The 21609-nt window shown below is 27.4% G+C and overlaps 12 non-coding genes across 12 annotated transcripts; all 12 read left to right on the top strand.

The window, feature by feature from the left end:
- Positions 1–342: 342 nt before the first annotated feature.
- On the top strand, positions 343–424 carry TRNAS-UGA (transfer RNA serine (anticodon UGA)). The gene has a single exon. It is a non-coding gene; the product is annotated as a tRNA-Ser (tRNA).
- A 1740-nt stretch (positions 425–2164) lies between these two features.
- TRNAS-UGA (transfer RNA serine (anticodon UGA)) lies at positions 2165–2246 on the top strand. The gene has a single exon. It is a non-coding gene; the product is annotated as a tRNA-Ser (tRNA).
- Positions 2247–3986: 1740 nt separating this feature from the next.
- TRNAS-UGA (transfer RNA serine (anticodon UGA)) lies at positions 3987–4068 on the top strand. Its single transcript has one exon. It is a non-coding gene; the product is annotated as a tRNA-Ser (tRNA).
- A 1740-nt stretch (positions 4069–5808) lies between these two features.
- Positions 5809–5890, top strand: TRNAS-UGA (transfer RNA serine (anticodon UGA)). Its single transcript has one exon. It is a non-coding gene; the product is annotated as a tRNA-Ser (tRNA).
- A 1739-nt stretch (positions 5891–7629) lies between these two features.
- Positions 7630–7711, top strand: TRNAS-UGA (transfer RNA serine (anticodon UGA)). The gene has a single exon. It is a non-coding gene; the product is annotated as a tRNA-Ser (tRNA).
- A 1736-nt stretch (positions 7712–9447) lies between these two features.
- On the top strand, positions 9448–9529 carry TRNAS-UGA (transfer RNA serine (anticodon UGA)). Its single transcript has one exon. It is a non-coding gene; the product is annotated as a tRNA-Ser (tRNA).
- A 1738-nt stretch (positions 9530–11267) lies between these two features.
- TRNAS-UGA (transfer RNA serine (anticodon UGA)) lies at positions 11268–11349 on the top strand. The gene has a single exon. It is a non-coding gene; the product is annotated as a tRNA-Ser (tRNA).
- A 1737-nt stretch (positions 11350–13086) lies between these two features.
- TRNAS-UGA (transfer RNA serine (anticodon UGA)) lies at positions 13087–13168 on the top strand. Its single transcript has one exon. It is a non-coding gene; the product is annotated as a tRNA-Ser (tRNA).
- Positions 13169–14905: 1737 nt separating this feature from the next.
- Positions 14906–14987, top strand: TRNAS-UGA (transfer RNA serine (anticodon UGA)). Its single transcript has one exon. It is a non-coding gene; the product is annotated as a tRNA-Ser (tRNA).
- A 2897-nt stretch (positions 14988–17884) lies between these two features.
- Positions 17885–17966, top strand: TRNAS-UGA (transfer RNA serine (anticodon UGA)). Its single transcript has one exon. It is a non-coding gene; the product is annotated as a tRNA-Ser (tRNA).
- Positions 17967–19705: 1739 nt separating this feature from the next.
- On the top strand, positions 19706–19787 carry TRNAS-UGA (transfer RNA serine (anticodon UGA)). Its single transcript has one exon. It is a non-coding gene; the product is annotated as a tRNA-Ser (tRNA).
- Positions 19788–21527: 1740 nt separating this feature from the next.
- TRNAS-UGA (transfer RNA serine (anticodon UGA)) lies at positions 21528–21609 on the top strand. The gene has a single exon. It is a non-coding gene; the product is annotated as a tRNA-Ser (tRNA).

Here is a 21609-nt window from a genome sequence, read left to right as displayed (position 1 = left end):
ATTCCAAAATATATCTTATAGTGACCAATTTGTTCGTCACTAAATCACTCACTGAAGTGTCAATGTCACTCAATACTTACTTGGATGCCAATGAGACGTATTTAATAATGATTAAGGAAAATGAAAAAAATGAAAAAAAATATGGTTTAGCTTGTAAATTTAAGGTATTATTGTGATCCTTATTAAGTTATTAACCTAAAACAAATAAAGCTAGAAAAGAGAGGACACATTTTTTTTCTCCATTTGAAAAATAAGTATGATTTTTTAACAAAATTAATTTTTAAATTTAATTAAACTTGCAAATTAGAGGAACAAACTTTATAGAATTTGGACAAACATGTAGTCAATATGTCCGAGTGGTTAAGGAGATAGACTTGAAATCTATTGGGCTTCGCCCGCGTAGGTTTGAACCCTGTTGTTGACGAATTTTTTATTATAGAACAAGAGTATCTAAAAACAATAATCTCAAAAATAAAAATGAAAATTAATTAAAATAAGTTTTATTGAGAATTAAATCTACTATTTTCAAAATTAGTTACATATTTAGTTATAAGATATACTCCCTCTGTTTTTTATTATAAGTCGTTTTTGACTTTTCACACGTATTAAGAAATATAATATTTATGGTATAAAAAAGAGAAATTATGAAGAATTTTACAAAATTATCTTTCATTAATGGTATTGGAAAAACAAATTGACATAATTAAAAAGAGAGAGAATAATAAATATTTAAGGGTATAATAGGAAAAATAACATTAATGATTTATTGATATAATAAAATGACTTACATTGTTGTACAAAATATTTTCCCAAAACAACTTTTAATAAAAAACGGTGGAAGTATACATTAATATAGTTTCTTTGAAGTATAATAAACTTATGGGTTAATACCTTTTGGGGTCTCGTAAAAAGTCCTAAGGATAAATTTTGGTCACATAATTTTATGAAGGATCATTTAAGTTCCTCAATTATTTAAAATGTATGACATTTTTGCTTATGGTATAAATAGTCGGTCACATCCAATAATGTGTCTATGTGACAATTATGTAATTTTATTTTGTTATCATAGAAACCCTTGTGTATGCCCCCATAAAAAATGATTAAATAAATCGAATTCATTAACCCAAACCCATAATTTAGAAATATAAAACTCAGATACTCAAAATCATCCCTACAAATCAAAATTTGTCAAAGAAAATAGTTTATTATTAGTTTTTCTGTGTCGCCGATGCTCACGTCATTTCTCTTGTTGCTTGAATATTTCCATAACACGAACTAGAGAAACCAATGTCAAGTTATTAGTGTCAGATTTCAGACCCCTTTACGATGGAAAACAATACGTAGCCAAATTTAAAGAAAAATAAGTTTTTTGTGAGGTATTGTGGCAACATATCGCCGTGGTTATATTGCTTTGAAGGATGTCTGCGATGGGAGACCAGAATACTTAATTGGTTTATTTTTCCATTTTAATGTTGTTTCCAATTTAGTTTGTGAAGCTAATCATTGGTTATTTTGGACTTGTTTGAAAAGGGAAGGCGAAATCTTCATATATGATAATAGATAAATGTTCCATTTTTTGTTTATGGATAGAGAGAGAATTGAAATGAGTTTCTAACCTATACATAATATAAAACACCCCACTTTTAAATCTCAAACAACATGATTTTGTGTATGGAGGTGGGAGAAGTGGTTAATGGGTTTAACTTCTAGATGGACATAATGGTAGTTGCCATTTCATTTTGTTTAATAAATATTATATGATAATGAGAAATTTCAAACTATCTATATATTTTATGACGCATAATTTGAATTTAATATTTAAATTCCAAAATATATCTTATAGTGACCAATTTGTTCGTCACTAAATCACTCACTGAAGTGTCAATGTCACTCAATACTTACTTGGATGCCAATGAGACGTATTTAATAATGATTAAGGAAAATGAAAAAAATGAAAAAAAATATGGTTTAGCTTGTAAATTTAAGGTATTATTGTGATCCTTATTAAGTTATTAACCTAAAACAAATAAAGCTAGAAAAGAGAGGACACATTTTTTTTCTCCATTTGAAAAATAAGTATGATTTTTTAACAAAATTAATTTTTAAATTTAATTAAACTTGCAAATTAGAGGAACAAACTTTATAGAATTTGGACAAACATGTAGTCAATATGTCCGAGTGGTTAAGGAGATAGACTTGAAATCTATTGGGCTTCGCCCGCGTAGGTTCGAACCCTGTTGTTGACGAATTTTTTATTATAGAACAAGAGTATCTAAAAACAATAATCTCAAAAATAAAAATGAAAATTAATTAAAATAAGTTTTATTGAGAATTAAATCTACTATTTTTCAAAATTAGTTACATATTTAGTTATAAGATATACTCCCTCTGTTTTTTATTATAAGTCGTTTTTGACTTTTCACACGTATTAAGAAATATAATATTTATGGTATAAAAAAGAGAAATTATGAAGAATTTTACAAAATTATCTTTCATTAATGGTATTGGAAAAACAAATTGACATAATTAAAAAGAGAGAGAATAATAAATATTTAAGGGTATAATAGGAAAAATAACATTAATGATTTACTGATATAATAAAATGACTTACATTGTTGTACAAAATATTTTCCCAAAACAACTTTTAATAAAAAACGGTGGAAGTATACATTAATATAGTTTCTTTGAAGTATAATAAACTTATGGGTTAATACCTTTTGGGGTCTCGTAAAAAGTCCTAAGGATAAATTTTGGTCACATAATTTTATGAAGGATCATTTAAGTTCCTCAATTATTTAAAATGTATGACATTTTTGCTTATGGTATAAATAGTCGGTCACATCCAATAATGTGTCTATGTGACAATTATGTAATTTTATTTTGTTATCATAGAAACCCTTGTGTATGCCCCCATAAAAAATGATTAAATAAATCGAATTCATTAACCCAAACCCATAATTTAGAAATATAAAACTCAGATACTCAAAATCATCCCTACAAATCAAAATTTGTCAAAGAAAATAGTTTATTATTAGTTTTTCTGTGTCGCCGATGCTCACGTCATTTCTCTTGTTGCTTGAATATTTCCATAACACGAACTAGAGAAACCAATGTCAAGTTATTAGTGTCAGATTTCAGACCCCTTTACGATGGGAAACAATACGTAGCCAAATTTAAAGAAAAATAAGTTTTTTGTGAGGTATTGTGGCAACATATCGCCGTGGTTATATTGCTTTGAAGGATGTCTGCGATGGGAGACCAGAATACTTAATTGGTTTATTTTTCCATTTTAATGTTGTTTCCAATTTAGTTTGTGAAGCTAATCATTGGTTATTTTGGACTTGTTTGAAAAGGGAAGGCGAAATCTTCATATATGATAATAGATAAATGTTCCATTTTTTGTTTATGGATAGAGAGAGAATTGAAATGAGTTTCTAACCTATACATAATATAAAACACCCCACTTTTAAATCTCAAACAACATGATTTTGTGTATGGAGGTGGGAGAAGTGGTTAATGGGTTTAACTTCTAGATGGACATAATGGTAGTTGCCATTTCATTTTGTTTAATAAATATTATATGATAATGAGAAATTTCAAACTATCTATATATTTTATGACGCATAATTTGAATTTAATATTTAAATTCCAAAATATATCTTATAGTGACCAATTTGTTCGTCACTAAATCACTCACTGAAGTGTCAATGTCACTCAATACTTACTTGGATGCCAATGAGACGTATTTAATAATGATTAAGGAAAATGAAAAAAATGAAAAAAATATGGTTTAGCTTGTAAATTTAAGGTATTATTGTGATCCTTATTAAGTTATTAACCTAAAACAAATAAAGCTAGAAAAGAGAGGACACATTTTTTTTCTCCATTTGAAAAATAAGTATGATTTTTTAACAAAATTAATTTTTAAATTTAATTAAACTTGCAAATTAGAGGAACAAACTTTATAGAATTTGGACAAACATGTAGTCAATATGTCCGAGTGGTTAAGGAGATAGACTTGAAATCTATTGGGCTTCGCCCGCGTAGGTTCGAACCCTGTTGTTGACGAATTTTTTATTATAGAACAAGAGTATCTAAAAACAATAATCTCAAAAATAAAAATGAAAATTAATTAAAATAAGTTTTATTGAGAATTAAATCTACTATTTTTCAAAATTAGTTACATATTTAGTTATAAGATATACTCCCTCTGTTTTTTATTATAAGTCGTTTTTGACTTTTCACACGTATTAAGAAATATAATATTTATGGTATAAAAAGAGAAATTATGAAGAATTTTACAAAATTATCTTTCATTAATGGTATTGGAAAAACAAATTGACATAATTAAAAAGAGAGAGAATAATAAATATTTAAGGGTATAATAGGAAAAATAACATTAATGATTTACTGATATAATAAAATGACTTACATTGTTGTACAAAATATTTTCCCAAAACAACTTTTAATAAAAAACGGTGGAAGTATACATTAATATAGTTTCTTTGAAGTATAATAAACTTATGGGTTAATACCTTTTGGGGTCTCGTAAAAAGTCCTAAGGATAAATTTTGGTCACATAATTTTATGAAGGATCATTTAAGTTCCTCAATTATTTAAAATGTATGACATTTTTGCTTATGGTATAAATAGTCGGTCACATCCAATAATGTGTCTATGTGACAATTATGTAATTTTATTTTGTTATCATAGAAACCCTTGTGTATGCCCCCATAAAAAATGATTAAATAAATCGAATTCATTAACCCAAACCCATAATTTAGAAATATAAAACTCAGATACTCAAAATCATCCCTACAAATCAAAATTTGTCAAAGAAAATAGTTTATTATTAGTTTTTCTGTGTCGCCGATGCTCACGTCATTTCTCTTGTTGCTTGAATATTTCCATAACACGAACTAGAGAAACCAATGTCAAGTTATTAGTGTCAGATTTCAGACCCCTTTACGATGGGAAACAATACGTAGCCAAATTTAAAGAAAAATAAGTTTTTTGTGAGGTATTGTGGCAACATATCGCCGTGGTTATATTGCTTTGAAGGATGTCTGCGATGGGAGACCAGAATACTTAATTGGTTTATTTTTCCATTTTAATGTTGTTTCCAATTTAGTTTGTGAAGCTAATCATTGGTTATTTTGGACTTGTTTGAAAAGGGAAGGCGAAATCTTCATATATGATAATAGATAAATGTTCCATTTTTTGTTTATGGATAGAGAGAGAATTGAAATGAGTTTCTAACCTATACATAATATAAAACACCCCACTTTTAAATCTCAAACAACATGATTTTGTGTATGGAGGTGGGAGAAGTGGTTAATGGGTTTAACTTCTAGATGGACATAATGGTAGTTGCCATTTCATTTTGTTTAATAAATATTATATGATAATGAGAAATTTCAAACTATCTATATATTTTATGACGCATAATTTGAATTTAATATTTAAATTCCAAAATATATCTTATAGTGACCAATTTGTTCGTCACTAAATCACTCACTGAAGTGTCAATGTCACTCAATACTTACTTGGATGCCAATGAGACGTATTTAATAATGATTAAGGAAAATGAAAAAAATGAAAAAAAATATGGTTTAGCTTGTAAATTTAAGGTATTATTGTGATCCTTATTAAGTTATTAACCTAAAACAAATAAAGCTAGAAAAGAGAGGACACATTTTTTTTCTCCATTTGAAAAATAAGTATGATTTTTTAACAAAATTAATTTTTAAATTTAATTAAACTTGCAAATTAGAGGAACAAACTTTATAGAATTTGGACAAACATGTAGTCAATATGTCCGAGTGGTTAAGGAGATAGACTTGAAATCTATTGGGCTTCGCCCGCGTAGGTTCGAACCCTGTTGTTGACGAATTTTTTATTATAGAACAAGAGTATCTAAAAACAATAATCTCAAAAATAAAAATGAAAATTAATTAAAATAAGTTTTATTGAGAATTAAATCTACTATTTTTCAAAATTAGTTACATATTTAGTTATAAGATATACTCCCTCTGTTTTTTATTATAAGTCGTTTTTGACTTTTCACACGTATTAAGAAATATAATATTTATGGTATAAAAAAGAGAAATTATGAAGAATTTTACAAAATTATCTTTCATTAATGGTATTGGAAAAACAAATTGACATAATTAAAAAGAGAGAGAATAATAAATATTTAAGGGTATAATAGGAAAAATAACATTAATGATTTACTGATATAATAAAATGACTTACATTGTTGTACAAAATATTTTCCCAAAACAACTTTTAATAAAAAACGGTGGAAGTATACATTAATATAGTTTCTTTGAAGTATAATAAACTTATGGGTTAATACCTTTTGGGGTCTCGTAAAAGTCCTAAGGATAAATTTTGGTCACATAATTTTATGAAGGATCATTTAAGTTCCTCAATTATTTAAAATGTATGACATTTTTGCTTATGGTATAAATAGTCGGTCACATCCAATAATGTGTCTATGTGACAATTATGTAATTTTATTTTGTTATCATAGAAACCCTTGTGTATGCCCCCATAAAAAATGATTAAATAAATCGAATTCATTAACCCAAACCCATAATTTAGAAATATAAAACTCAGATACTCAAAATCATCCCTACAAATCAAAATTTGTCAAAGAAAATAGTTTATTATTAGTTTTTCTGTGTCGCCGATGCTCACGTCATTTCTCTTGTTGCTTGAATATTTCCATAACACGAACTAGAGAAACCAATGTCAAGTTATTAGTGTCAGATTTCAGACCCCTTTACGATGGGAAACAATACGTAGCCAAATTTAAAGAAAAATAAGTTTTTTGTGAGGTATTGTGGCAACATATCGCCGTGGTTATATTGCTTTGAAGGATGTCTGCGATGGGAGACCAGAATACTTAATTGGTTTATTTTTCCATTTTAATGTTGTTTCCAATTTAGTTTGTGAAGCTAATCATTGGTTATTTTGGACTTGTTTGAAAAGGGAAGGCGAAATCTTCATATATGATAATAGATAAATGTTCCATTTTTTGTTTATGGATAGAGAGAGAATTGAAATGAGTTTCTAACCTATACATAATATAAAACACCCCACTTTTAAATCTCAAACAACATGATTTTGTGTATGGAGGTGGGAGAAGTGGTTAATGGGTTTAACTTCTAGATGGACATAATGGTAGTTGCCATTTCATTTTGTTTAATAAATATTATATGATAATGAGAAATTTCAAACTATCTATATATTTTATGACGCATAATTTGAATTTAATATTTAAATTCCAAAATATATCTTATAGTGACCAATTTGTTCGTCACTAAATCACTCACTGAAGTGTCAATGTCACTCAATACTTACTTGGATGCCAATGAGACGTATTTAATAATGATTAAGGAAAATGAAAAAATGAAAAAAAATATGGTTTAGCTTGTAAATTTAAGGTATTATTGTGATCCTTATTAAGTTATTAACCTAAAACAAATAAAGCTAGAAAAGAGAGGACACATTTTTTTTCTCCATTTGAAAAATAAGTATGATTTTTTAACAAAATTAATTTTTAAATTTAATTAAACTTGCAAATTAGAGGAACAAACTTTATAGAATTTGGACAAACATGTAGTCAATATGTCCGAGTGGTTAAGGAGATAGACTTGAAATCTATTGGGCTTCGCCCGCGTAGGTTTGAACCCTGTTGTTGACGAATTTTTATTATAGAACAAGAGTATCTAAAAACAATAATCTCAAAAATAAAAATGAAAATTAATTAAAATAAGTTTTATTGAGAATTAAATCTACTATTTTTCAAAATTAGTTACATATTTAGTTATAAGATATACTCCCTCTGTTTTTTATTATAAGTCGTTTTTGACTTTTCACACGTATTAAGAAATATAATATTTATGGTATAAAAAAGAGAAATTATGAAGAATTTTACAAAATTATCTTTCATTAATGGTATTGGAAAAACAAATTGACATAATTAAAAAGAGAGAGAATAATAAATATTTAAGGGTATAATAGGAAAAATAACATTAATGATTTATTGATATAATAAAATGACTTACATTGTTGTACAAAATATTTTCCCAAAACAACTTTTAATAAAAAACGGTGGAAGTATACATTAATATAGTTTCTTTGAAGTATAATAAACTTATGGGTTAATACCTTTTGGGGTCTCGTAAAAAGTCCTAAGGATAAATTTTGGTCACATAATTTTATGAAGGATCATTTAAGTTCCTCAATTATTTAAAATGTATGACATTTTTGCTTATGGTATAAATAGTCGGTCACATCCAATAATGTGTCTATGTGACAATTATGTAATTTTATTTTGTTATCATAGAAACCCTTGTGTATGCCCCCATAAAAAATGATTAAATAAATCGAATTCATTAACCCAAACCCATAATTTAGAAATATAAAACTCAGATACTCAAAATCATCCCTACAAATCAAAATTTGTCAAAGAAAATAGTTTATTATTAGTTTTTCTGTGTCGCCGATGCTCACGTCATTTCTCTTGTTGCTTGAATATTTCCATAACACGAACTAGAGAAACCAATGTCAAGTTATTAGTGTCAGATTTCAGACCCCTTTACGATGGGAAACAATACGTAGCCAAATTTAAAGAAAAATAAGTTTTTTGTGAGGTATTGTGGCAACATATCGCCGTGGTTATATTGCTTTGAAGGATGTCTGCGATGGGAGACCAGAATACTTAATTGGTTTATTTTTCCATTTTAATGTTGTTTCCAATTTAGTTTGTGAAGCTAATCATTGGTTATTTTGGACTTGTTTGAAAAGGGAAGGCGAAATCTTCATATATGATAATAGATAAATGTTCCATTTTTTGTTTATGGATAGAGAGAGAATTGAAATGAGTTTCTAACCTATACATAATATAAAACCCCACTTTTAAATCTCAAACAACATGATTTTGTGTATGGAGGTGGGAGAAGTGGTTAATGGGTTTAACTTCTAGATGGACATAATGGTAGTTGCCATTTCATTTTGTTTAATAAATATTATATGATAATGAGAAATTTCAAACTATCTATATATTTTATGACGCATAATTTGAATTTAATATTTAAATTCCAAAATATATCTTATAGTGACCAATTTGTTCGTCACTAAATCACTCACTGAAGTGTCAATGTCACTCAATACTTACTTGGATGCCAATGAGACGTATTTAATAATGATTAAGGAAAATGAAAAAAATGAAAAAAATATGGTTTAGCTTGTAAATTTAAGGTATTATTGTGATCCTTATTAAGTTATTAACCTAAAACAAATAAAGCTAGAAAAGAGAGGACACATTTTTTTTCTCCATTTGAAAAATAAGTATGATTTTTTAACAAAATTAATTTTTAAATTTAATTAAACTTGCAAATTAGAGGAACAAACTTATAGAATTTGGACAAACATGTAGTCAATATGTCCGAGTGGTTAAGGAGATAGACTTGAAATCTATTGGGCTTCGCCCGCGTAGGTTTGAACCCTGTTGTTGACGAATTTTTTATTATAGAACAAGAGTATCTAAAAACAATAATCTCAAAAATAAAAATGAAAATTAATTAAAATAAGTTTTATTGAGAATTAAATCTACTATTTTTCAAAATTAGTTACATATTTAGTTATAAGATATACTCCCTCTGTTTTTTATTATAAGTCGTTTTTGACTTTTCACACGTATTAAGAAATATAATATTTATGGTATAAAAAAGAGAAATTATGAAGAATTTTACAAAATTATCTTTCATTAATGGTATTGGAAAAACAAATTGACATAATTAAAAAGAGAGAGAATAATAAATATTTAAGGGTATAATAGGAAAAATAACATTAATGATTTATTGATATAATAAAATGACTTACATTGTTGTACAAAATATTTTCCCAAAACAACTTTTAATAAAAAACGGTGGAAGTATACATTAATATAGTTTCTTTGAAGTATAATAAACTTATGGGTTAATACCTTTTGGGGTCTCGTAAAAGTCCTAAGGATAAATTTTGGTCACATAATTTTATGAAGGATCATTTAAGTTCCTCAATTATTTAAAATGTATGACATTTTTGCTTATGGTATAAATAGTCGGTCACATCCAATAATGTGTCTATGTGACAATTATGTAATTTTATTTTGTTATCATAGAAACCCTTGTGTATGCCCCCATAAAAAATGATTAAAAAATCGAATTCATTAACCCAAACCCATAATTTACAAATATAAAACTCAGATACTCAAAATCATCCCTACAAATCAAAATTTGTCACAGAAAATATTTATTATTAGTTTTTCTGTGTCGCCGATGCTCACGTCATTTCTCTTGTTGCTTGAATATTTCCATAACACGAACTAGAGAAACCAATGTCAAGTTGTTAGTGTCAGATTTCAGACCCCTTTACGATGGGAAACAATACGTAGCCAAATTTAAAGAAAAATAAGTTTTTTGTGAGGTATTGTGGCAACATATGGCCGTGGTTATATTGCTTTGAAGGATGTCTGCGATGGGAGACCAGAATACTTAATTGGTTTATTTTTCCATTTTAATGTTGTTTCCAATTTAGTTTGTGAAGCTAATCATTGGTTATTTTGGACTTGTTTGAAAAGGGAAGGCGAAATCTTCATATATGATAATAGATAAATGTTCCATTTTTTGTTTATGGATAGAGAGAGAACTGAAATGAGTTTCTAACCTATACATAATATAAAGCACCCCACTTTTAAATCTCAAACAACATGATTTTGTGTATGGAGGTGGGAGAAGTGGTTAATGGGTTTAACTTCTAGATGGACATAATGGTAGTTGCCATTTCATTTTGTTTAATAAATATTATATGATAATGAGAAATTTCAAACTATCTATATATTTTATGACGCATAATTTGAATTTAATATTTAAATTCCAAAATATATCTTATAGTGACCAATTTGTTCGTCACTAAATCACTCACTGAAGTGTCAATGTCACTCAATACTTACTTGGATGCCAATGAGACGTATTTAATAATGATTAAGGAAAATGAAAAAAATGAAAAAAAATATGGTTTAGCTTGTAAATTTAAGGTATTATTGTGATCCTTATTAAGTTATTAACCTAAAACAAATAAAGCTAGAAAAGAGAGGACACATTTTTTTTCTCCATTTCAAAAATAAGTATGATTTTTTAACAAAATTAATTTTTAAATTTAATTAAACTTGCAAATTAGAGGAACAAACTCTATAGAATTTGGGCAAACATGTAGTCAATATGTCCGAGTGGTTAAGGAGATAGACTTGAAATCTATTGGGCTTCGCCCGCGCAGGTTCGAACCCTGCTGTTGACGAATTTTTATTATAGAACAAGAGTATCTAAAAACAATAATCTCAAAAATAAAAATGAAAATTAATTAAAATAAGTTTTATTGAGAATTAAATCTACTATTTTTCAAAATTAGTTACATATTTAGTTATAAGATATACTCCCTCTGTTTTTATTATAAGTCGTTTTTGACTTTTCACACGTATTAAGAAATATAATATTATGGTATAAAAAAGAGAAATTATGAAGAATTTTACAAAATTATCTTTCATTAATGGTATTGGAAAAACAAATTGACATAATTAAAAAGAGAGAGAATAATAAATATTTAAGGGTATAATAGGAAAAATAACATTAATGATTTATTGATATAATAAAATGACTTACATTGTTGTACAAAATATTTTCCCAAAACAACTTTTAATAAAAAACGGTGGAAGTATACATTAATATAGTTTCTTTGAAGTATAATAAACTTATGGGTTAATACCTTTTGGGGTCTCGTAAAATGTCCTAAGGATAATTTTGGTCACATAATTTTATGAAGGATCATTTAAGTTCCTCAATTATTTAAAATGTATGACATTTTTGCTTATGGTATAAATAGTCGGTCACATCCAATAATGTGTCTATGTGACAATTATGTAATTTTATTTTGTTATCATAGAAACCCTTGTGTATGCCCCCATAAAAAATGATTAAAAAAATCGAATTCATTAACCCAAACCCATAATTTACAAATATAAAACTCAGATACTCAAAATCATCCCTACAAATCAAAATTTGTCACAGAAAATAATTTATTATTAGTTTTTCTGTGTCGCCGATGCTCACGTCATTTCTCTTGTTGCTTGAATATTTCCATAACACGAACTAGAGAAACCAATGTCAAGTTGTTAGTGTCAGATTTCAGACCCCTTTACGATGGGAAACAATACGTAGCCAAATTTAAAGAAAAATAAGTTTTTTGTGAGGTATTGTGGCAACATATGGCCGTGGTTATATTGCTTTGAAGGATGTCTGCGATGGGAGACCAGAATACTTAATTGGTTTATTTTTCCATTTTAATGTTGTTTCCAATTTAGTTTGTGAAGCTAATCATTGGTTATTGAGGACTTGTTTGAAAAGGGAAGGCGAAATCTTCATATATGATAATAGATAAATGTTCCATTTTTTGTTTATGGATAGAGAGAGAACTGAAATGAGTTTCTAACCTATACATAATATAAAGCACCCCACTTTTAAATCTCAAACAACATGATTTTGTGTATGGAGGTGGGAGAAGTGGTTAATGGGTTTAACTTCTAGATGGACATAATGGTAGTTGCCATTTCATTTTGTTTAATAAATATTATATGATAATGAGAAATTTCAAACTATCTATATATTTTATGACGCATAATTTGAATTTAATATTTAAATTCCAAAATATATCTTATAGTGACCAATTTGTTCGTCACTAAATCACTCACTGAAGTGTCAATGTCACTCAATACTTACTTGGATGCCAATGAGACGTATTTAATAATGATTAAGGAAAATGAAAAAAATGAAAAAAAATATGGTTTAGCTTGTAAATTTAAGGTATTATTGTGATCCTTATTAAGTTATTAACCTAAAACAAATAAAGCTAGAAAAGAGAGGACACATTTTTTTTCTCCATTTCAAAAATAAGTATGATTTTTTAACAAAATTAATTTTTAAATTTAATTAAACTTGCAAATTAGAGGAACAAACTCTATAGAATTTGGGCAAACATGTAGTCAATATGTCCGAGTGGTTAAGGAGATAGACTTGAAATCTATTGGGCTTCGCCCGCGCAGGTTCGAACCCTGCTGTTGACGAATTTTTTATTATAGAACAAGAGTATCTAAAAACAATAATCTCAAAATAAAAATGAAAATTAATTAAAATAAGTTTTATTGAGAATTAAATCTACTATTTTTCAAAATTAGTTACATATTTAGTTATAAGATATACTCCCTCTGTTTTTTATTATAAGTCGTTTTGACTTTTCACACGTATTAAGAAATATAATATTTATGGTATAAAAAAGAGAAATTATGAAGAATTTTACAAAATTATCTTTCATTAATGGTATTGGAAAAACAAATTGACATAATTAAAAAGAGAGAGAATAATAAATATTTAAGGGTATAATAGGAAAAATAACATTAATGATTTATTGATATAATAAAATGACTTACATTGTTGTACAAAATATTTTCCCAAAACAACTTTTAATAAAAAACGGTGGAAGTATACATTAATATAGTTTCTTTGAAGTATAATAAACTTATGGGTTAATACCTTTTGGGGTCTCGTAAAATGTCCTAAGGATAAATTTTGGTCACATAATTTTATGAAGGATCATTTAAGTTCCTCAATTATTTAAAATGTATGACATTTTTGCTTATGGTATAAATAGTCGGTCACATCCAATAATGTGTCTATGTGACAATTATGTAATTTTATTTTGTTATCATAGAAACCCTTGTGTATGCCCCCATAAAAAATGATTAAATAAATCGAATTCATTAACCCAAACCCATAATTTACAAATATAAAACTCAGATACTCAAAATCATCCCTACAAATCAAATTTGTCACAGAAAATAATTTATTATTAGTTGTTCTGTGTCGCCGATGCTCACGTCATTTCTCTTGTTGCTTGAATATTTCCATAACACGAACTAGAGAAACCAATGTCAAGTTGTTAGTGTCAGATTTCAGACCCCTTTACGGTGGGAAACAATACGTAGCCAAATTTAAAGAAAAATAAGTTTTTTGTGAGGTATTGTGGCAACATATGGCCGTGGTTATATTGCTTTGAAGGATGTCTGCGATGGGAGACCAGAATACTTAATTGGTTTATTTTTCCATTTTAATGTTGTTTCCAATTTAGTTTGTGATGCTAATCATTGGTTATTGAGGACTTGTTTGAAAAGGGAAGGCGAAATCTTCATATATGATAATAGATAAATGTTCCATTTTTTGTTTATGGATAGAGAGAGAACTGAAATGAGTTTCTAACCTATACATAATATAAAGCACCCCACTTTTAAATCTCAAACAACATGATTTTGTGTATGGAGGTGGGAGAAGTGGTTAATGGGTTTAACTTCTAGATGGACATAATGGTAGTTGCCATTTCATTTTGTTTAATAAATATTATATGATAATGAGAAATTTCAAACTATCTATATATTTTATGACGCATAATTTGAATATAATATTTAAATTCCAAAATATATCTTATAGTGACCAATTTGTTCGTCACTAAATCACTCACTGAAGTGTCAATGTCACTCAATACTTACTTGGATGCCAATGAGACGTATTTAATAATGATTAAGGAAAATGAAAAGAATGAAAAAAAATATGGTTTAGCTTTTAAATTTAAGGTCTTATTGTGATCATTATTAAGTTATTAACCTAAAACAAATAAAGCTAGAAAAGAGAGGACACATTTTTTTCTCCATTTCAAAAATAAGTATGATTTTTTAACAAAATTAATTTTTAAATTTAATTAAACTTGCAAATTAGAGGAACAAACTCTATAGAATTTGGGCAAACATGTAGTCAATATGTCCGAGTGGTTAAGGAGATAGACTTGAAATCTATTGGGCTTCGCCCGCGCAGGTTCGAACCCTGCTGTTGACGAATTTTTTGTTATAGAACAAGAGTATCTAAAAACAATAATCTCAAAAATAAAAATGAAAATTAATTAAAATAAGTTTTATTGAGAATTAAATCTACTATTTTTCAAAATTAGTTACATATTTAGTTATAAGATATACTCCCTATTTTTTATTATAAGTCGTTTTTGACTTTTCACACGTATTAAGAAATATAATATTTATGGTATAAAAAAGAGAAATTATGAAGAATTTTACAAAATTATCTTTCATTAATGGTATTGGAAAAAAAAATTGACATAATTAAAAAGAGAGAGAATAATAAATATTTAAGGGTATAATAGGAAAAATAACATTAATGATTTATTGATATAATAAAATGACTTACATTGTTGTACAAAATATTTTCCCAAAACAAATTTAATAAAAAAACGGTGGTGGAAGTATACATTAATATAGTTTCTTTGAAGTATAATAAACTTATGGGTTAATACCTTTTGGGGTCTCGTAAAATGTCCTAAGGATAAATTTTGGTCACATAATTTTATGAAGGATCATTTAAGTTCCTCAATTATTTAAAATGTATGACATTTTTGCTTATGGTATAAATAGTCGGTCACATCCAATAATGTGTCTATGTGACAATTATGTAATTTTATTTTGTTATCATAGAAACCCTTGTGTATGCCCCCATAAAAAATGATTAAAAAAATCGAATTCATTAACCCAAACCCATAATTTACAAATATAAAACTCAGATACTCAAAATCATCCCTACAAATCAAAATTTGTCACAGAAAATAATTTATTATTAGTTTTTCTGTGTCGCCGATGCTCACGTCATTTCTCTTGTTGCTTGAATATTTCCATAACACGAACTAGAGAAACCAATGTCAAGTTGTTAGTGTCAGATTTCAGACCCCTTTACGATGGGAAACAATACGTAGCCAAATTTAAAGAAAAATAAGTTTTTTGTGAGGTATTGTGGCAACATATGGCCGTGGTTATATTGCTTTGAAGGATGTCTGCGATGGGAGACCAGAATACTTAATTGGTTTATTTTTCCATTTTAATGTTGTTTCCAATTTAGTTTGTGAAGCTAATAATTGGTTATTGAGGACTTGTTTGAAAAGGGAAGGCGAAATCTTCATATATGATAATAGATAAATGTTCCAATTTAGTTTGACGAATTTTTTATTATAGAACAAGAGTATCTAAAAACAATAATCTCAAAAATAAAAATGAAAATTAATTAAAATAAGTTTTATTGAGAATTAAATCTACTATTTTTCAAAATTAGTTACATATTTAGTTATAAGATATACTCCCTCTATTTTTTATTATAAGTCGTTTTTGACTTTTCACACGTATTAAGAAATATAATATTTATGGTATAAAAAAGAGAAATTATGAAGAATTTTACAAAATTATCTTTCATTAATGGTATTGGAAAAACAAATTGACATAATTAAAAAGAGAGAGAATAATAAATATTTAAGGGTATAATAGGAAAAATAACATTAATGATTTATTGATATAATAAATGACTTACATTGTTGTACAAAATATTTTCCCAAAACAACTTTTAATAAAAAACGGTGGAAGTATACATTAATATAGTTTCTTTGAAGTATAATAAACTTATGGGTTAATACCTTTTGGGGTCTCGTAAAATGTCCTAAGGATAAATTTTGGTCACATAATTTATGAAGGATCATTTAAGTTCCTTAATTATTTAAAATGTATGACATTTTTGCTTATGGTATAAATAGTCGGTCACATCCAATAATGTGTCTATGTGACAATTATGTAATTTATTTTGTTATCATAGAAACCCTTGTGTATGCCCCCATAAAAAATGATTAAAAAAATCGAATTCATTAACCCAAACCCATAATTTACAAATATAAAACTCAGATACTCAAAATCATCCCTACAAATCAAATTTGTCACAGAAAAAAATTTATTATTAGTTTTTCTGTGTCGCCGATGCTCACGTCATTTCTCTTGTTGCTTGAATATTTCCATAACACGAACTAGAGAAACCAATGTCAAGTTGTTAGTGTCAGATTTCAGACCCCTTTACGATGGGAAACAATACGTAGCCAAATTTAAAGAAAAATAAGTTTTTTGTGAGGTATTGTGGCAACATATGGCCGTGGTTATATTGCTTTGAAGGATGTCTGCGATGGGAGACCAGAATACTTAATTGGTTTATTTTTCCATTTTAATGTTGTTTCCAATTTAGTTTGTGAAGCTAATAATTGGTTATTGAGGACTTGTTTGAAAAGGGAAGGCGAAATCTTCATATATGATAATAGATAAATGTTCCATTTTTTGTTTATGGATAGAGAGAGAACTGAAATGAGTTTCTAACCTATACATAATATAAAGCACCCCACATTTAAATCTCAAACAACATGATTTTGTGTATGGAGGTGGGAGAAGTGGTTAATGGGTTTAACTTCTAGATGGACATAATGGTAGTTGCCATTTCATTTGTTTAATAAATATTATATGATAATGAGAAATTTCAAACTATCTGTATATTTTATGACGCATAATTTGAATTTAATATTTAAATTCCAAAATATATCTTATAGTGACCAATTTGTTCGTCACTAAATCACTCACTGAAGTGTCAATGTCACTCAATACTTACTTGGATGCCAATGAGACGTATTTAATAATGATTAAGGAAAATGAAAAAAATGAAAAAAAATATGGTTTAGCTTGTAAATTTAAGGTATTATTGTGATCCTTATTAAGTTATTAACCTAAAACAAATAAAGCTAGAAAAGAGAGGACACATTTTTTTCTCCATTTCAAAAATAAGTATGATTTTTAACAAAATTAATTTTTAAATTTAATTAAACTTGCAAATTAGAGGAACAAACTCTATAGAATTTGGGCAAACATGTAGTCGATATGTCCGAGTGGTTAAGGAGATAGACTTGAAATCTATTGGGCTTCGCCCGCGCAGGTTCGAACCTTGTTGTTGACGAATTTTTTATTATAAAACAAGAGTATCTAAAAACAATAATCTCAAAAATAAAAATGAAAATTAATTAAAATAAGTTTTATTGAGAATTAAATCTACTATTTTTCAAAATTAGTTACATATTTAGTTATAAGATATACTCCCTCTATTTTTTATTATAAGTCGTTTTTGACTTTTCACACGTAGTAAGAAATATAATATTTATGGTATAAAAAAGAGAAATTATGAAGAATTTTACAAAATTATCTTTCATTAATGGTATTGGAAAAACAAATTGACATAATTAAAAAGAGAGAGAATAATAAATATTTAAGGGTATAATAGGAAAAATAACATTAATGATTTATTGATATAATAAAATGACTTACATTGTTGTACAAAATATTTCCCAAAACAACTTTTAATAAAAAACGGTGGAAGTATACATTAATATAGTTTCTTTGAAGTATAATAAACTTATGGGTTAATACCTTTTGGGGTCTCGTAAAATGTCCTAAGGATAAATTTTGGTCACATAATTTTATGAAGGATCATTTAAGTTCCTCAAGTATTTAAAATGTATGACATTTTTGCTTATGGTATAAATAGTCGGTCACATCCAATAATGTGTCTATGTGATAATTATGTAATTTTATTTTGTTATCATAGAAACCCTTGTGTATGCCCCCATAAAAAATGATTAAAAAAATCGAATTCATTAACCCAAACCCATAATTTACAAATATAAAACTCAGATACTCAAAACCATCCCTACAAATCAAAATTTGTCACAGAAAATAATTTATTATTAGTTTTTCTGTGTCGCCGATGCTCACGTCATTTCTCTTGTTGCTTGAATATTTCCATAACACGAACTAGAGAAACCAATGTCAAGTTGTTAGTGTCAGATTTCAGACCCCTTTACGATGGGAAACAATACGTAGCCAAATTTAAAGAAAAATAAGTTTTTTGTGAGGTATTGGGGCAACATATGGCCGTGGTTATATTGCTTTGAAGGATGTCTGCGATGGGAGACCAGAATACTTAATTGGTTTATTTTTCCATTTTAATGTTGTTTCCAATTTAGTTTGTGAAGCTAATCATTGGTTATTGAGGACTTGTTTGAAAAGGGAAGGCGAAATCTTCATATATGATAATAGATAAATGTTCCATTTTTGTTTATGGATAGAGAGAGAACTGAAATGAGTTTCTAACCTATACATAATATAAAGCACCCCACATTTAAATCTCAAACAACATGATTTTGTGTATGGAGGTGGGAGAAGTGGTTAATGGGTTTAACTTCTAGATGGACATAATGGTAGTTGCCATTTCATTTTGTTTAATAAATATTATATGATAATGAGAAATTTCAAACTATCTGTATATTTTATGACGCATAATTTGAATTTAATATTTAAATTCCAAAATATATCTTATAGTGACCAATTTGTTCGTCACTAAATCACTCACTGAAGTGTCAATGTCACTCAATACTTACTTGGATGCCAATGAGACGTATTTAATAATGATTAAGGAAAATGAAAAAAAAGAAAAAAAATATGGTTTAGCTTGTAAATTTAAGGTATTATTGTGATCCTTATTAAGTTATTAACCTAAAACAAATAAAGCTAGAAAAGAGAGGACACATTTTTTTTCTCCATTTCAAAAATAAGTATGATTTTTTAACAAAATTAATTTTTAAATTTAATTAAACTTGCAAATTAGAGGAACAAACTCTATAGAATTTGGGCAAACATGTAGTCAATATGTCTGAGTGGTTAAGGAGATAGACTTGAAATCAATTGGGCTTCGCCCGTGCAGGTTCGAACCCAGCTGTTGACGAATTTTTTATTATAGAACAAGAGTATCTAAAAACAATAATCTCAAAAATAAAAATGAAAATTAATTAAAATAAGTTTTATTGAGAATTAAATCTACTATTTTTCAAAATTAGTTACATATTTAGTTATAAGATATACTCCCTCTGTTTTTTATTATAACTCGTTTTTGACCTTTCACACGTATTAAGAAATATAATATTTATGGTATAAAAAAGAGAAATTATGAAGAATTTTACAAAATTATCTTTCATTAATGGTATTGGAAAAACAAATTGACATAATTAAAAAGAGAGAGAATAATAAATATTTAAGGGTATAATAGGAAAAATAACATTAATGATTTATTGATATAATAAAATGACTTACATTGTTGTACAAAATATTTTCCCAAAACAACTTTTAATAAAAAACGGTGGAAGTATACATTAATATAGTTTCTTTGAAGTATAATAAACTTATGGGTTAATACCTTTTGGGGTCTCGTAAAATGTCCTAAGGATAAATTTTGGTCACATAATTTTATGAAGGATCATTTAAGTTCCTCAATTATTTAAAATGTATGACATTTTTGCTTATGGTATAAATAGTCGGTCACATCCAATAATGTGTCTATGTGACAATTATGTAATTTTATTTTGTTATCATAGAAACCCTTGTGTATGCCCCCATAAAAAATGATTAAAAAAATCGAATTCATTAACCCAAACCCATAATTTACAAATATAAAACTCAGATACTCAAAACCATCCCTACAAATCAAAATTTGTCACAGAAAATAATTTATTATTAGTTTTTCTGTGTCGCCGATGCTCACGTCATTTCTCTTGTTGCTTGAATATTTCCATAACACGAACTAGAGAAACCAATGTCAAGTTGTTAGTGTCAGATTTCAGACCCCTTTAAGATGGGAAACAATACGTAGCCAAATTTAAAGAAAAATAAGTTTTTTGTGAGGTATTGTGGCAACATATGGCCGTGGTTATATTGCTTTGAAGGATGTCTGCGATGGGAGACCAGAATACTTAATTGGTTTATTTTTCCATTTTAATGTTGTTTCCAATTTAGTTTGTGAAGCTAATCATTGGTTATTGAGGACTTGTTTGAAAAGGGAAGGCGAAATCTTCATATATGATAATAGATAAATGTTCCATTTTTTGTTTATGGATAGAGAGAGAACTGAAATGAGTTTCTAACCTATACATAATATAAAGCACCCCACATTTAAATCTCAAACAACATGATTTTGTGTATGGAGGTGGGAGAAGTGGTTAATGGGTTTAACTTCTAGATGGACATAATGGTAGTTGCCATTTCATTTTGTTTAATAAATATTATATGATAATGAGAAATTTCAAACTATCTGTATATTTTATGACGCATAATTTGAATTTAATATTTAAATTCCAAAATATATCTTATAGTGACCAATTTGTTCGTCACTAAATCACTCACTGAAGTGTCAATGTCACTCAATACTTACTTGGATGCCAATGAGACGTATTTAATAATGATTAAGGAAAATGAAATAAATGAAAAAAAATATGGTTTAGCTTGTAAATTTAAGGTATTATTGTGATCCTTATTAAGTTATTAACCTAAAACAAATAAAGCAAGAAAAGAGAGGACACATTTTTTTTCTCCATTTCAAAAATAAGTATGATTTTTAACAAAATTAATTTTTAAATTTAATTAAACTTGCAAATTAGAGGAACAAACTCTATAGAATTTGGGCAAACATGTAGTCAATATGTCCGAGTGGTTAAGGAGATAGACTTGAAATCTATTGGGCTTCGCCCGCGCAGGTTCGAACCCTGCTGTTGACG

The sequence above is a fragment of the Lathyrus oleraceus genome, chromosome 5 (genome assembly GCF_024323335.1).
Source record: "Lathyrus oleraceus cultivar Zhongwan6 chromosome 5, CAAS_Psat_ZW6_1.0, whole genome shotgun sequence".
Taxonomy (NCBI): Eukaryota; Viridiplantae; Streptophyta; class Magnoliopsida; order Fabales; family Fabaceae; genus Lathyrus; species Lathyrus oleraceus.
The sequence above is the reverse complement of the archived record's forward strand: the minus strand, read 5'-3'. Positions and strand labels throughout refer to the sequence as shown.